Source organism: Haemaphysalis longicornis, unplaced genomic scaffold (assembly GCF_048455015.1).
Source record: "Haemaphysalis longicornis isolate Haplotype H1 unplaced genomic scaffold, Haemaphysalis longicornis Haplotype H1 scaffold_1, whole genome shotgun sequence".
NCBI lineage: Eukaryota > Metazoa > Arthropoda > Arachnida > Ixodida > Ixodidae > Haemaphysalis > Haemaphysalis longicornis.
The window spans coordinates 75643698-75659914 of NW_027526203.1; the positions used below are offsets into that span (position 1 = coordinate 75643698).

At 44.2% G+C, this 16217-nt stretch overlaps 1 long non-coding RNA gene across 1 annotated transcript; it reads right to left on the reverse strand.

Annotated features, from left to right (window-relative positions):
- Positions 1 to 9842: 9842 nt before the first annotated feature.
- On the reverse strand, positions 9843 to 15775 carry LOC144164606 (uncharacterized). The gene is made up of 4 exons (XR_013321213.1): positions 13670 to 15775; positions 11998 to 12143; positions 11790 to 11912; positions 9843 to 10733 (listed from the first exon to the last, which is right to left on the reverse strand). It is a non-coding gene; the product is annotated as an uncharacterized LOC144164606 (long non-coding RNA).
- Positions 15776 to 16217: the final 442 nt, after the last annotated feature.

Sequence of the window (16217 nt, forward strand, 5' to 3'; positions counted from 1 at the left end):
GGCCATCAGCCCTCTTTTGCCTTAGACACATTTTTTATCTAATTCTGTTCCTGTTACTTCGCCCTTTCACGTACAGTTCACTTTGCGCATGCGCACTGATGACGCATGGCCAGAGACCGCACGGAATCTCGTCAGCAAGAACGGAAGGCGCGGTATGATGCAGCCCATCGCTCCATCCAAATCTCCGAAGGAGACGAGCTGCTCGTGTGGAGGCCAGTACACACGCATGGACTTTGTGAAAAGTTCCTACGCCGTTACATTGGTCCTCACGTTGTCATCCGACAGACTTCTCCAGTCAACTATTGTGTGACCCCAGTAGATACTTCAACCGATCGCAAGCGTCGTGGAACAGAGATAGTCCACGTATCCCGCTTAAAACCATTTAAATGTCGACAGCTTTAACCTGGCCCGGATAGGCGGCCGCCTTCAACTCAGGGAGAAACATGTGAGCATAGGGACGTTATTGCCGGACATTATGCCCGGATGCAACATCATCATCCTCACTTGTAAAGTGGGCACCAAGGTTAGTCATATCCGTGCACCTATCGCCATTATCATCTGTAAATGATCATCATCATCTCCTCGCTTCGACTGCCGACGAAGGGACGGGCTCTGCGACTGAATAAAGGTCTTCTTGCGAAATGCCGTCTCTCAATATTTTTTACTCAATAAAATGTTTGCCAAAGCCTTATATACTCGCCGCAGTTCAATGGTATTATCTGGTTTATTTGGAAGGAGCTACGGAGATGCTACCGGCGGGATGGTCTATTGCGGGCAGATAGCCATGGATGTTTTGGGGGTTCGGACTTCTGAACTCTTCACTTTAATTGCCTTATAGTTGGAAGCCTGCGACAGAAGTTCATTATCACGCATAGAACCAAAGTAATAAACAAAATTGGCGAAGCTTGCACTACGTCGCGCAAGGCTTGAACCATACGAAGCTGGAAGGAAGGAAGGAAGGAAGGAAGAAAGACTTTGTTGAATGCCTGCAACAGACACAGTGTGTACACTACGCCCGGACGTAGCCACTCGTCGATCCCGACGTCATCCCTACTCGGACCACCCCTTCACTACTCGCTACGGGGTTGGACGCCGCTGCCCCGTAAGGGAGGGCGTCGCCCCGCAGCTTTCGCTCCGTTGTTGCTTTTCGAGGGCCGCCAGGACCTGCTGAACGGCGGATAGTTGAGTGTCTTTGTCACAACTGCGCACTGCTTCTTGGATCCACGGTGATAGGCCTGTCCTGGTCGCCGCCTCGTTAGGTCGCACTTCACAGTCGAGGCCCTAGCATTGTTACACAACACGCACGTGTCGTACGTATAGAGTTCTGGCTGTATGTGCTTCATGACGACCGGGGTCATCAGTGAATTCGTCTGCAGCGGTCTGAACGTGGACGCTTCCTCCCTGGTTAGCTCGGGGTGAGGTGATGCCAGCACCCTCCTACTATTTCTATAATATTTGGTGATACCCTGAAAGGTATCGTACCTGTCCTTCGTCTCGGTCCACCACTGTGCAGACGATTCCACTGCTGCCGCGCGGCCAGCTAATCCTCGCGTGACTGCGTTCGTCGTATCGTTGTGGTTGGTGGCGAGTTCCGATATCTCGTTACCCGCGTGGGCGGGAAACCACTTGATTGTCACCTTGCGTCCATCGATGCTCACTCGCTCGGGCACCCGCACCGCTTCACAGCACAGCCAACCCTTGGCACCGTCGTCGTCTCTGGGTCCGCGATGGCCAGGGCGATGGCCAGCTCTTCCGCTCGCTGCGCGTCTCTCGGGACGATGCTCGCGGCGTTCACCGCGACTCCCGTCTTCCCGTCTATCACTACCGCCGCGAAGCACCGGCGGTCGCCGTACTCCGCGGTGTCGACGAAGCTGGAGGATTTTTTCCAATATAAGGACTCAAGGACACATCACCACGGATTGCATTAGGTTTAAAATTGTTTACATCTTCTGTCTTCTCCTTTCACTGTGTTAGTAGTAGTCATCGTCATATCTATCTATATTGTCTTGTGTATGGCAGGCGAGACCGGATCGTTTTGTCCACGGGCTTTCACATTTATTACAAAGTGGGCCGCATGACGCCGGGTGCTGCCCGTAAAGCGTGTGCTTACGTTCGTAGTAAACAGTGGGAGTGGCCATGACTCCGTTTTCTGATTACGCCGCACACTGCGAGCATTCGACCAGCAAGAACAGCTTGGCTGTTAGAAAGTAGTGTCGCGCCATTACTCCTTAATACGGGCAGTGCCGGATCAGAAAATTTTGAGGCCCGGGGCTACCTATCTCTTTGGGGCCCATTGAGTTAATCGTGGGGGCCCTAATAGCGATGATGACGATAATGATGACTGGATTAAGCCGTTGAAATCTCCGAATACCACATGTTACGCGCAATGATCAGTGAAAAAATATACTTAATTTTAATGCTTTCCGGAAACTGACTTTTTATTTTTCTTCGTAATATTATTTAACGATTATTACTTGATGTGCACGTCAGTATGGTTTATTTGCGAGTAAATCACCAATTCACAATAATCGAAATGCCGCATTGGCACGCATGACAGGCCAAAGAATATGCGAGCACTTTCTTCGAAAGAAACACTTTAAGCCTTGTTATAAACATAAAATAAACATCAAAATAGCCATAGGAATCATGTACATTGACTTCGCTTCTAAATAAACCTTTACATTAAATACATTTAACAAAAGCAGTCACGTCTGACTCAATCATTTCTGAGGGAACAAAAAACGACTTCCTTCAGACTGTACATTGGGAGAAAAATGAGACAATCTAGCACTAAGATAAAACATGAACAAGTAGAAAATTTAATACGGCCCGTTATAGCTTTTTGCACTCACAAATTCACATATTTGTTCATCAAAAGAAACATCTTTCAGCAGTTCCCTTACGATCGACATGATGGCTAAAGACATCAATTCTTCTTGGAGGTAGTATAGCGTAAGCAGTTTTTAATTAAAAACAGTTTTCAAAAAGCAGTGTTCCGTCTCACAGTTTGTTACGAAAATCGACTTCCTTAGAGCAATAGAAACTGCATGATAAACACATTTTTCTTGCTGTAAGATTTTGAGCCGACCCCCTGCACTTCTGTCTTGAAAACTGCAATTCTCTAGGTACTGAAAACAATTCGTCGAGATCGCACTGATGCACTTCCGAAACCAACTACATTGACTGACAAGGTTGTGATCGCTATGAACGCCTTTGTCAAGCGCGTATACTTTGTAATTTCTCCCAAAAACTGTGTACGCAGATTTTCGAGCCAGTAAGCCTGTGCTCAAGTTATCAATTATTACAATAAATGTCCCTTGGGTTTAAAAAGTACCGAACGTTCTGCGGAAATAAGTCAATTGTGCTCATTCCTGAACCCCTCTTTGCGCCGAAACATCCATTAACAGAAACGTCCGGGTAACAAAATACTGAACCGAAACGCCCTCAACCTAAAAGAGCCTAGCAGGGCTTGGTGCTTCTTTTAGCGGGTTCATTGACACCGTCAAGCTGTGTACAAAGCTTTAAACAGCGAAGCTGTTTAGCAATTCGCGGGTTCTGGTGTTTCAACAAAGTCAGTATAACAGTGTAAAGAAAAGAAATGACCGGCCCCGTCAGGATTCGGACCTGTGTCTGATAGATCAACGGAGTTAGTCGTCGTATCCACTCGGCTATGGCCGCGAATTACTTACCCGAGATTCAAACGGCTTACTCCCTGGGTTCGGGCTTTGGGGCGAGGAATTACGCCACCTGATTTGATAAAAAAAAACAGGATAAGGTACACGTTGCACATTCGAAAGCCTAGTCTAAGATCTCGTGTTACGTTCGTTCGTTTAAGTCCCATCGTGGACTTAAACCGTTGTGATGGTTGTGACGGTTGCGTTCAGCCTCGCTACTTTCAAGTCTTACACATTAATGTGAGCTTCCTTCATATTTTTTAGTACGGGAAACTTTCTGAGAAACGTATGAGCAAAATAAAGAAATTGCATCGAAATGAACGCCGGTGCTCTCCACCATGAGGTTCGGGGCTGCGCCGGCTCGTCCCTACACGTCACGGATTATTCAGCATCTGTGTCGAGTTGAGGTTGAGGCACCGGCCGCCGGATTTGTATCCAATGGCCGGGATCTCAACAGAGCCCCTCAACGAGACATGCTCATCGACATTTCTTTTTTTAAATAGTCGAGCGGGGCGCGGATGCAGGGGGCCACTGGAAGCCGTGGGGCCCGGGGCTGCAGCCCCCGTAGCCCCCACCTTAATCCGGCAGTGAATACGGGCTCCGTGGAGACTCGTCCGTAAGATAGCGTGGCCTTGTACGAACGTGACGTTGTAGCCCCATTCGCCCACTCCTGACTCAAGCCCTGATCTAGGGCATCTTCATCCACCCGTAATTCGAAAGCAACCGAGTAATTCTTGACTGTACGTTAAAAAGTGCCCTGTTAAATTGTCGGTCAATTTGTATGGAATATATAAAAGGGACGAAACTAGTAAGAAAAGAAACATTTGTTATTCAGGGCTCTGTAGTTACCCCGTTGCGAGTTAAACCTCATCACTCTTCATTTGGTTATTTTTTTTTGTGTTAGTAGCCAGATATTGGAACACGGCTGAAGAGGGTACACGGGATGTGTGCGCCATTGCCTAAGTTCTTTCGTGTCGAAAAGAAAGCCGGACAAACGTTTCGCTTATAATGTATAATACTGCGAATACGGACAGGACAGAGTAAAGAAGAAACAGGACGAGTGCAGACTCACAGGTAGTTTAGCTTTTGCGTTTCGCCGGTAGCTACAATTAAACAAAGCCTTAAGTGCCTGGTTCTGCGAAAAAACCGCCGTTGATGTGGTTGTTAATTATGAGGTTTAAATCGTGGGCGCTACACTTGGGCGTTGAAGCGCGCGGTAGTGGAGGCCACCGGATTAATTTTGACCACCTGAGGATCTTTAACGTGCGCCGAAATCTAGTACACACGGGCGTTTTCGCTCGTCGCCTCTACCAGTTAGGTGGTCGCCACGACCGGTAATCGAACTCGCGTCCTTGGACTAAGCAGCCCAACGCCTTAGCCACTGAGCCACCGCGGCGGGTGTGGCTGTTGTGGCTGTCTTGTGAATGAAAACGCAACTGAAAAAAGTAACCCGGGTTTGCATAATAGTAGCAGTCCACTGCTCGATCAACCGCGCCATCTCCGGACGCTGCCAGCGCAGCAAAAAAAGTGGTTCCTTATTTCCTCGTGTCACAGACACACTTGGGCTATTGGCCAGGAATAGGGAACTTTGAGGGGCAATGCACATGCTGCAAAAAGTAACAAAAATTCAAAATTTGGGACGTGAAATTTCTGAAAGTTTGCGCCGCGTCATACCTGTACGCGCAGGCACGGGAGTAGAACAGATACACACCAGCCGCGCCGAACCCCCATGTTAAAGAATCTGCGGCGTGTTCAAGTGTGCTTGCTGAAGTAATCCGCACAGTAAGACAAAAAAACAAAAGCAAAGACATAGACGTATACATGGCGTAGCAGAATAGACGGGGGATTAAGTACAGTAATGCCGCGTTATAACGAAATCGCTTTACTCGAAATATCGCTTTATTCGAAATTTCTTCTGGTCCCAACCCAAACAGATGAATTTTGGACTGCATTACTCGAAGCACACGAAGAGCCTGACCCGCTTAGAGCGAAGAGGCGAGCGGGGTGTCTCCGAGGAGCGGTGACCTTGCGGCGAGTGAGGCTGTAAAAATGTCGGGTCAATGCAAGCGGGTTTTTTGACTTGGTTGCCCGTTTGAGCAGCGACAGCCCGCTTCAAGGGGCACAGCCACCATCACCATCACCATCGTCATGGGTGTTTCTCTGGCGATATTCTTGAACCAGTCATGCTCAATTCGCGCCATCCGTCTTTAGACAAACGGTCCAAATGCGTGGTAGGGTCATTGAATTTTGCTCTTAGACATTGGTCAATAGAGAGGACGGGACGGTCCGCGTACAACGGTACTCGTACCGTAGAATTACCCGCGTCGTCGACAACGGGGCGCTGAAAAACTCTTGTTTTGCAAAGATCAAGGCTGCACACCTGGGGAAAAAATTGTCCACTGATCACGCAACGTCCCTGGACTAGTGCAAAAACGGTCTGTTTTCATGATTGCGCTCCGACCCAGAATGATTGAGTAGTTTTTTAAGCTCGCAAACACAACCTCATACTCAAGCCATGGCATTTGCGGTATTCACCAGAGCGAAAATCTCGTAGCATTTCGTGACGCCCACGCGCCCCTAGAAATGTTGCCACTGCCTTTCCTCCTCCTTCGCTCTCCAGTCTGCGAGGCGTTCGGACGCCATTCAAAGCTCTTCCAGGCGCACAATCACGCCGACCACAGCCTCATGCAAGGCGTCGTCAAATTGGAGCAGGAGTTGCTCGCGGCGGCCAAGAACTTAAAACAGCAAAGTTCACTGCCTTTTTTGCACTCGAATTAAAGTTTTGCTTGTCTGAATACATTATGTTTTTATTCCTCGTAGTTGTGGCGCAATTAAAGCTCAACTGGTTTAGTTTTTCTTGTCTGGACGCTTATATCGAAACACCGCTTATAACAAAATTTTTCGCCGTCCCGCTAACTTCGTTATAACGAGGTAGTACTGTAATTTGGCGAACAGTCAAAGAAACGAAGGCGAAGGAACAGATGCAAATACGATATTGTATCAAAGCAATTGTTACTAAGTATCGCCAGGATTTCACTTTGAGAGCTCGTAAGCGCACTTATATTATATTGTCGATGCCCGATGCTGAGGAAAGTTTCAAACAGGCTATAATTTTAGCAATACTAATGGTGTCAATCGAAATGTCAGGCATAGGTAGAAATGATGCGTCTTTGAGTGACTGGTTTGCAACTAGTGAATAACTCGAAAAAGATCCAGCAAAATAGTCTTTAAATGCGGAGGCAGTCTGCTTGCTGGACCGGAGCTCACCAGCACTCGATTTGATAGCTATTGTGTCGGCTTCAGGGCTTTTTACCACTTTCAAGAATTGCCGTGCATTATTGCAGAGTATAAAAGGAAGGGTTACGTTATTAAAATTGCCTTTTGATTTATGCAATGCCTGAATATCAGAAGAATTAGCTAAGCGATATGCTTGAAAGCCCAGCAGCTGGTTAGAACTTTCGGAACTGCAATATTAATGCTTTTTATTAGCTATTCGCTGGAGGGATTTGTTGTACCAAGCTGATCATTTTGCTGCAGTTGATGTAAGCACGATGTATCTATTTGGTAATTCTGTTATTTTTTCCTTCAATAAGTTCGTTTTCCTAAATTGATCGCTTTTCAAAATTTTCTAGAAGGTTATAAAAAAAAACACGATAGGTCAAAAAATTGCTTCGTAGTCAGCCCTTGAATAGTCTCGAATACAATTAGCTTTATTTTTAGAACGCAACGTAGGAAAGGTTAAACCAAATTGGACAATTTGGTGGTCGCTGAAACCAGGTAGGACCGACAGCGATGTAATAGTGTTGGGGCAAGTAGCTAGGACAAGATCTGGTGTATTTACTGTGTTGGCCGTTATTCTGGTAGGGTGCATTACCATCTGCCCAAGATTAAATGCGGTAGAAAGTTCAAAAGATGATTACATTTAGCTCCTACAGTGACTGCGCAAGTACCACCCGCTTCTCAAGTCACGTTAGGGAAGTTAAAGTCAAGCAGAAGCATTATAGGACAGTTGAGGTAACGTAGCACTGCCAGATTGACTACGTAATGTAGATTATTAATAAATGAGCTCTCACTGGAAGGCGCACGTTAGCAAGCGCCGATAATAACTTTCTTGTTCCTGATTGCTAGTGACACCCATGAAGTTTCTAGGTCGCTCGTGACGTCAATACTACAAGATTCAATTTCAAAATTTACCGCAATAAGTACTCCGCGACCAGATGTGTAGTGTCAGTCCTGCCAATAAAAGTTATTTAATTTCGGAATCTCGTATTTTGTTAGACAGCCAACTTTCTGTTAGTACAATGATGTCGGCTGAAAATGAATCAATGAATGAACTAAGAATTTCACGTTTTTTTCCCTGAATGCTACGGAAGTTCTTGTAGACGACTGATCGCGTTTTGCGTAATCCACTTCCCCTCAACAATTGCTAACAGGATGTCTTAGTAAACTTAGGCGAAGGGGTCAAAGCGTACACTCTTAATCTGGTTCCCCGTAAGATCCACTTAGTAACTGGAACTTTTTTGCAAAAAAGTTCCAGTTATATATTTGGAACCGTGTTCCACATATCCTGAAAATTAAGTGGAACAGTGCACCACATATGTTTGCAACTAATTTATGTGGATCGGTGTTCCAAATAAAAGTATGCGGATCACTGTTCCAAATAAAAGGATAGTTTAAGTTACTGGAACATTGATCCATGTAAAATGATTATGGAATTTATCCGGTACGCCGTTCCAGGTACCTTCAGGCCAGCTGTTTATATAAAACGGTGTTCCTATAGGCATTGGGAAGCTGTCTATGGGACTCCACTTTTCCAATATTTCTGCTTTCCTGTCGGTATACACCGAGGTCATATGCCAGGCTGGCGGATGCATTGGTATCAGCAGGAGACCGCAAGCACCATTTTAACACAGCCTTGATATATGACCCGCAGTGATACCAACAATTGGAAAGCAGAAACGACCGCAGCAGTGTGGTCCCTGACAGTTCCCAACAGTTACCTATCGGAGCACAGTTCTATATAAAAGTTGGTCTGAGGCACCTAGAGCAGCACACAGTCTTTGGCTTCACCCGCAGAATCCTCTTCTGACTTTCTGCTGCATGTAAAAGAAACAATATACTTGCATTAAAATACGCACGAAACCAACTATTATGACTCATACACTGCTTTTCAATATACTGTACAACTTTATTGGGTGTTAGTATGCATACATTTCAGATTTTAATAGCTGTCTATTTTAAATTGCACAGAAAATGACCAACGTACAAGGAATAAATACCATAACGATAACACTAGGCTCCAAGTGGCATTTTCACATATTCACCTTTACTCAAAAACATGGTTAATAAAGACGATATTAGGGGCAACTACTTCACAAATAAATAGACGTGTGCGTCTACCGCGGCACTGACACAGACATTATACAACAGTGAGCATCAAATATGCTGTCTTATGAGATAAACCAAGGTAATTCAAAGGCGGAATGACCAATTGCGCTTGCCATACTATGTTTACGCATAACTGTTTGGGAAAATGCAGTTTGCTATTAAATTGTAGGGAAAGACCTAAAAACAAGCCATACACAGTTGCAGTGCAAGAGCTTAGGAAAACAACGCTCGAGCCAAGATTAACGATAAAACATTTTCACACGAGAGGTCACATGTAGCAGCATGCCACCATTAAAACATGATTATTAAAGATAGTAGTTTCCTGACACCAGACGTAAGTGTACCATCAAGCTATTTGTAGGCAAAATAGACTTTATGAGCGTCCTGAAAAGGCCTGACTTAAGGCACGTTACTTGCCCAAACAATTTGTAGTAGTTTAAAATATTTCATCCCAAGAAATCTCACAAAAGCCAGCGTGAATCACGTAATTTTGCAAACCAGGTAGCTGGAAGCATGTTACATATATTAAAATTTAACAAGCAGACTAATCATATACGTCATCAATTCAAGCGGGAGCAAGTCAGACATCCTTAAGAAGCAAACAAGCCAGCGATGACCAGTGACCAGTTTGACCAGTTTTAACAGTTTGAACAGTTTGAACAGGTGACCAGTTTTACAAAGTTTAACAGTTTGAGTTTTAAGTTTAACAGTTTTAAGTTTAAGTTTTAAGTTTAAGTTTTAAGTTTAACAGTTTGAACAGTTTGAACAGGTGACCAGTTTTACAAAGCAGACTTGAAAGCATTTTTTCCAGCCTCAACATTTTACCTTAGGTGAAATTCCCAGTTGCGTGCTATAAAAACCCTCCCGTCTTGCTATCAGTGTAATTGTGACCAAAGCCCTGCTTCTGCCAAGCAAGAAATGCAGCTTTGTTCAAAGAAGAGAACTTGTTCAAGGCAAATACGCACATTTTCAATTCTTCTAGGTCATGGGTGTCAGCTCATATCCGGTACTAAAATTTATCAATGAAGGCGAAAGCCATCTGCGTAAATAATCACTGTCACTTTTGCATCAGCAGCAGCACTGCCATGAAAAAAAATCTCACGAGCTACACTTGAATAATAAGGACGTTACAATGCGGTGCCATGAACTACATTAACACCCACTATAGATTCAGAGGCAGCCTGCGCATTGTGCCAATGATGAAAAATAAGGCATGACTTCAGTGTTCAGTTGACATGAAACTTGCATGTGCCAGTAACGTAAACCTCTTCATCTGATTTCACCCCCTTCATGCCTTTCATCTGACCTCCTTCATGCCTTTCAAGAGATACTTTAACCTCTACCAATAATTTAAAATCCCAAGTAGAGCTGAACACTTCAAGTATTTCAACAGCGACTCCAACTTAAATGACACCAGGCCACTGTCAAACTTCTGATGCTTTCCAAGAACTCCCTGCAAAAGTCCCAAGAACTCTCCAAAGGCACACAACCATATGAACATGATCACACGATGAAAAAGATGACATATGCGGCGAAGAGGATGACCACATCCTGAAGTGACAATGCAGGCGGCGAATCCGTGATGTGTTTCTTGCGGGCAATATTGATGCCGCCAGTCCCTTCTCTCAGAATAACTGGGCCTCGAGAAGACTTACTGTTCCCCTCATGTACCTTCAAGGAAACAAGAAAATTTTGTTACATGGGTGCTTTAAATGAGTGAGTTGCTTAGTCCCTTTCATAACATAGTAATTTATTTAAAATCAGTGATTTCTTGGGTTTTTTTTTTCTGGGAGTGCTGCCAAAGGTGAAAGTGCGCTAAACAATATCACCACAGACAATCAATGAAATTTCCCTGATTCTGGAAAGTATCCCACTTTGCTGCATCGGTATCCTGAATAGTATAACGTTTTTTATCCTTGAGAGGTTTCGTTTATTAATCAAATAATAATTACTATAATCACCTTTCGGCATTATATTTTACACACCTTCTCTCTGCAAAAAATGTTCTCTGTACTGTATAATGTGCTCCCCAGAATGCTGTAGTGAGGCTGGCTTAATATAACTTACAGCTAAACGATGTTTCTACCGCAAAGAAATAAATGGCCAGTCATAGGAAAATCATAAATATCGCACGGTGGCAGAAATTTTTTGTGGCATTATTTCCACCTAAAATATTTCCCTGTCGATGTGTATTCCTCCATGGTGCGTAGTGGTATGAGCCAGAAGTTGAGCTGACTAATGCTGAACTAGGCTGTTGCACAATGTTCTTATAAATCACAACTATAACACATTTTATTGCAGACATCACTTTCTGTACTCTAAACAATTCCCTTTAAAAAAATTACCCCTTATTTAACCACCTGTCAAAATCCAATGCAAGCATTACACATGCTACGCCTGTATTTGGGAGTATTATTGGTGCTACGGGCGTATTAAAAGCGGGAAATTTAAATCGTCAGTTGCCACCGTATTGTTGTAGCAGCAACCACGTTGGGCGTGTCCGTGGTGCTGGCAAATCACAACTCTCAAGGTGTAAAAGCTAAATATTTACAAAACTAAAATACAAAATAGTGTTTTTTTTTTTGGCCACTGTTGGAGCATCTGTAGTAGGCGGAATGTGAACACAATGGCCAATATTGGCGTTCACGATAACTTCTTAACACTGAGATTTTATTAGGACGAACAGACCCAGAAATTGAGTCTCGCAAAAACAAAATGCCAGCTTACCCAACCAAAATTAAGACGCGGGTGTTTCTGCCAGGGCAGTCTCAAAGTGCACTTCCAGGAAAGTTTCGCTAACGTGTTCCGAAAAGCTCCTACTGTCACCTTGAGCCACAGGCCAAGCTGTCACTGAAAAGAAGTTTCAAACCATTAGTTATAAAGAAACTACCAAAAACGCGCCATGAAAGACCCAAAAATGGCAGTGCGTACTTACTTGTAGAATGCAATGATTTCATCCCGTGCAAGAGCTTTAACGTGTTGCCTTCTGATGATACACTTCCAAGAAGGGGTCCAAATACAATTAAAATGGCCATATGCATTCCTTGTACCACTGTTTTAGGTCTATCTTCGCCCTATTGCCTAGAAAATAAACAGTACAAAAATATCAGAGAATAAATGTATGCCTCGCTTTACCCAGGGAGCACGAGAAAATATTGAACAATGTCTGATTCGTTCCACGAAAGTAGAATGTCTTTTTTACAGCGGAAGCCCTGGTAATCTTTCCTTGCTAAACAATTTGAGATATGAAAATATTTAAACATACTTTAAGCTCACCTGTCTTTAGCCTATGCGAACTGGTGAATATCTGCACAATATGCACAACTCAAAAATACTCTTTTGTGGCTTATGAGCTCCACAGGGCATTCATAATCCGCCACACTCTCCCCGACGACCCTTCAGCATGCCAAAGATGTCTTCAGCCAGTGAATGCCACAGCCATGACTTCGCAGGAGCATGTAAAGAAAGGAAATAATTTGTTTTCTTTATTTTTTTTTTGCAGAGGAACAAAAACATTTGTCACAACCTATCAGCGGAGGGCCAAATGTTTCCACAGTCAGCCATATACTCTTTCTGAACAGGTCATAGAGTATGAATACAGAATGTAGCAATCTGCTTTTGCAGTATAATTTCTACGTTCAAAGTAGAACAGAAATGGATTAATGTTTGGTGCACATCATGATGCAACAACTTTGCACCCGAGGGTTTTGAAAATTATTCCAACTCTCGAGCTGCCACTGACATTGATAGCATAAAATGGCAGGAATGTATTATTTTTAAACTTACTTTGTGACGTTAAAACTTCTAATAGTCCAGACGTGAGTTTTATGGGTAATCATTCTGAGGTCTCAGGTTACCACTGACATTGACAGCATAGAAACGGCACCACACTTTCTGCGTGTTCCCACCTGCCTTACCCTCCACAAAAGGAACGTTTTGTCACTACGCTACTGCTCAGACAACCACTTTCCCTTGCATTTCACTACACGTCAGGGAGCCAACTTAAGTTGACTAGTGTAAATAGAACATCTGAATTCATCGAAGGCATTGGAAGAAACCGACCGGGAACAACTACACACACAGCGCAGATAAACGTAAGAAGTGCTGCCGCTAACGCCTTGAACGCACATTAACAACAAACGGAATAGCGTGATTAGCACAATAAATTTATAGCTCTCAGCAGACCAACACAACGCAATTAACACGAAAGTTTGAAAATGCCGATAAGTCTAAAGACAGACGCTCTGACAAACGAGTTGTGCAGTGTGTGCGCGCGAGACAATGGCGTGCGACTAACCCGAGGAGATTCAGTACCGCTGACAGGTACAGCAACCGTCAATATGCAACTAAGCAACACCACACCATAAGGGGACATGCAGACTCGAAATATGCGCACACCAGCTACTTTCTAAATAGCACTAGCTAACGTACGCAGTCATAAATGTCAAGCCGACTCCGACCCACAAACACACAAGCTTAAGTGAATAACGGCCGCAAACGTTTCTCGCATCGAAGAGGAAGCGGAGCGGCACATTTATCGGACGCAGCAGTGATGAACAAGTCAAAGAACAACAACCGTTACCAGAACATAAATAAGCAGCACTGACCTTTTTTGCGCCTCCCGGCAAAACTTCACTTCGTCGAACAGTAAATACAGCCCGAGGACATGAAGAAATCCGCAGTTTCACGCCACAACCAAACTGGTAACCGTTCCCGCCAGTCTGACCGACAGTTTATTTAGTACATCAGGCGCATAACGCGAGCAATCGAGAAAACCGCTATAGAAGGTCACTGGTGGCGCTGCATGCGAATGAACAAAAACTAGCTTCCGTAAACGTTGAGACGTAGGGGCGCTGCTGTCGTTAAAATTGTTCACGCAATCCCGTTTTTCCCTCATCGTCGTTGTACCCGTTGCCGTCCCACTATACTATGCATCAACGCAAGCGGCGCTGCCTTGTATTCTTTCCTCCATGCTGTCAACGCACGCGCACGGCATGCCGCACTGAAGTGGCGGTTGTTTCGTAATCGTTTCGGCCAACTTTTTCTTCCTCCGTGCCTTTGGCGATGCACGCCGTGGCCAGTGACCAGTCCGCGGAAGAGATCACAAGCTCGGCACCCTTGATCGCTTATATTTGCTTCGGAAAATGGGAGTAGGCCTCTAAGCGGACGTCTACGCTGCTCTGAGGCTGGAACAAAGAGCTCAGATATTAGCCAATTTAACACGTTAGTTGGGCTGAAGTTGTTTCTCTCCGCGGTCCGTGAGCGCGTGCGGTATGTGTGCATAAACTTTGATGACAGCTTTATTTCATTCTTTGCAGTGAAAACAAAACGACGCTTCTTTATTGACTGCGTTCTCTTGACAAGTCTTTCCAATACCAATATTATATACTGCGACGCTCTTTGATACCCACGTTATAGAAAACTACTTCCGCATAGTGAATCCAGTGTGAATACTCGCTAATTAGCGAGTAATAATACATCTGCCCGTTTTCCAGCAGTTTTTCTTTATGAACACCAATAGTGCAGGAAAAGAGCAACGGGGCGACCAGCAGGAGAAGGCAGGTCATTCGGTGAACTTGAATTACTACGGCAAGTAACAACATTAGGGTAACACTGCGAATTTTTGCGATACTGCAATGCATAATTTGAAATAAGAATACCATTTCAGTATAAATATATAGAATGTAAGGCAGATGCCGCGGGGTAGATTTAGTTCTCCGGGTTTTGTGTCATTCTCCTCCTGCAAAGAAGCTTTCGTTTTTGCTTGTGAAAATTACTAGCCGGGACGAGACAAAATACAAAAACTAACTTCTAAGCATATAACTGCATGCGTAGCATGATGTGTGTGGTGTAAAATGTGACGCAGTCGGTTACCATTATGTATGTACCCCATCACAACATAAGTAACGTGGACTAAGTACCATTGAGCGCGTACTACACCACAGCGAGATGATGACTGAGTGTTGAACAAAAACTGCCGTTTCTGCGACGCTTTGTAAACCAAATGCATAAAATGTAATGGCCTCAACAAGTATTTCGTAATGAAGATGTTCACAAAAACACCACGAATTCTTCAGCGCTATAGCAGCTATGGCTTTGCCCGAATGGCATATGGGGAAAGGGAAGACGTTTAGTCCTTCTCAAATTGAAGTCACTGGTAATTTTGTACTTGACGCCTCAAATTAGAAAAATACGATGTTCACGAAAGCGGTTTGGGTGCCGCAGAACACCTGGAAATGGGTTCCTGCAATTTCTTCTTTTGCCTAAGATATCCTCCTCTCGACATTTTTAATGCTTTGTACGCTGTTGACAAAAAAGTGGGATTTCGTTTTCTGTCAAAGGACGTCACTAAAACTACAGCTTAGCCGTATTATGAAAGTTAACTGCTGCAAGGCAGTATCATAGATGTCGGCGAAGTTCATTAAATTTTATGTGCGGTGTGCGCGTGTATATTAAACGCGCACGTGCATCTTGGGTCAAGAAGCACCTAATATATATGCGGTTCATTGTTCCAGTTGATGCATGAAAGAGTGCATACTTCACTGCCGTGCACGAGTTATGTGGAACAGGACAAGAGCAAAAAATATACAAACGCACTCTCCCCAACCGTTTACTGGGACATAAGTGGAACAGTAACCGGAACCGCCGACATCGCATGACCCCATTTCTTCGGTTCCAGATAAAGACCACGAACATAAAGAAAACAAGCTGACGGTTCCAGATAAGATCCACCTATATGCCTCGCTCCAGTTATTCTTTCGTTCGGATCCACATAAAATATATGGGTCACCCTTTTTAACTGGAACTTATACGGAACCAGATTAAGAGTGTAGGGGCGGGCTTGGCTGGTCGACGCAGCATTATTAGACGTATATGATTGAAAGGTAGTTTCTACGACAGTCGCAATGGTGTGATCGTATATTTAGCACTCCGTTTAAATGCCATTTGTTGTACTTCAGTTACGACGAACCACCTTGTGCTTTAGCATATTCCCGAATATTTTTTTTGGCGATTATGGTAGCAGGACAGAAAGATGTCCTCGCTTACAGAAATGTTACGTGATTTTATATTTGCCCGGTTAGCCAAAATTTGAGATTTGGTTTTGTATGTCTGGTTAGCCAAAATTTGAGATTTGGTTTTGTGTGAACATAATTT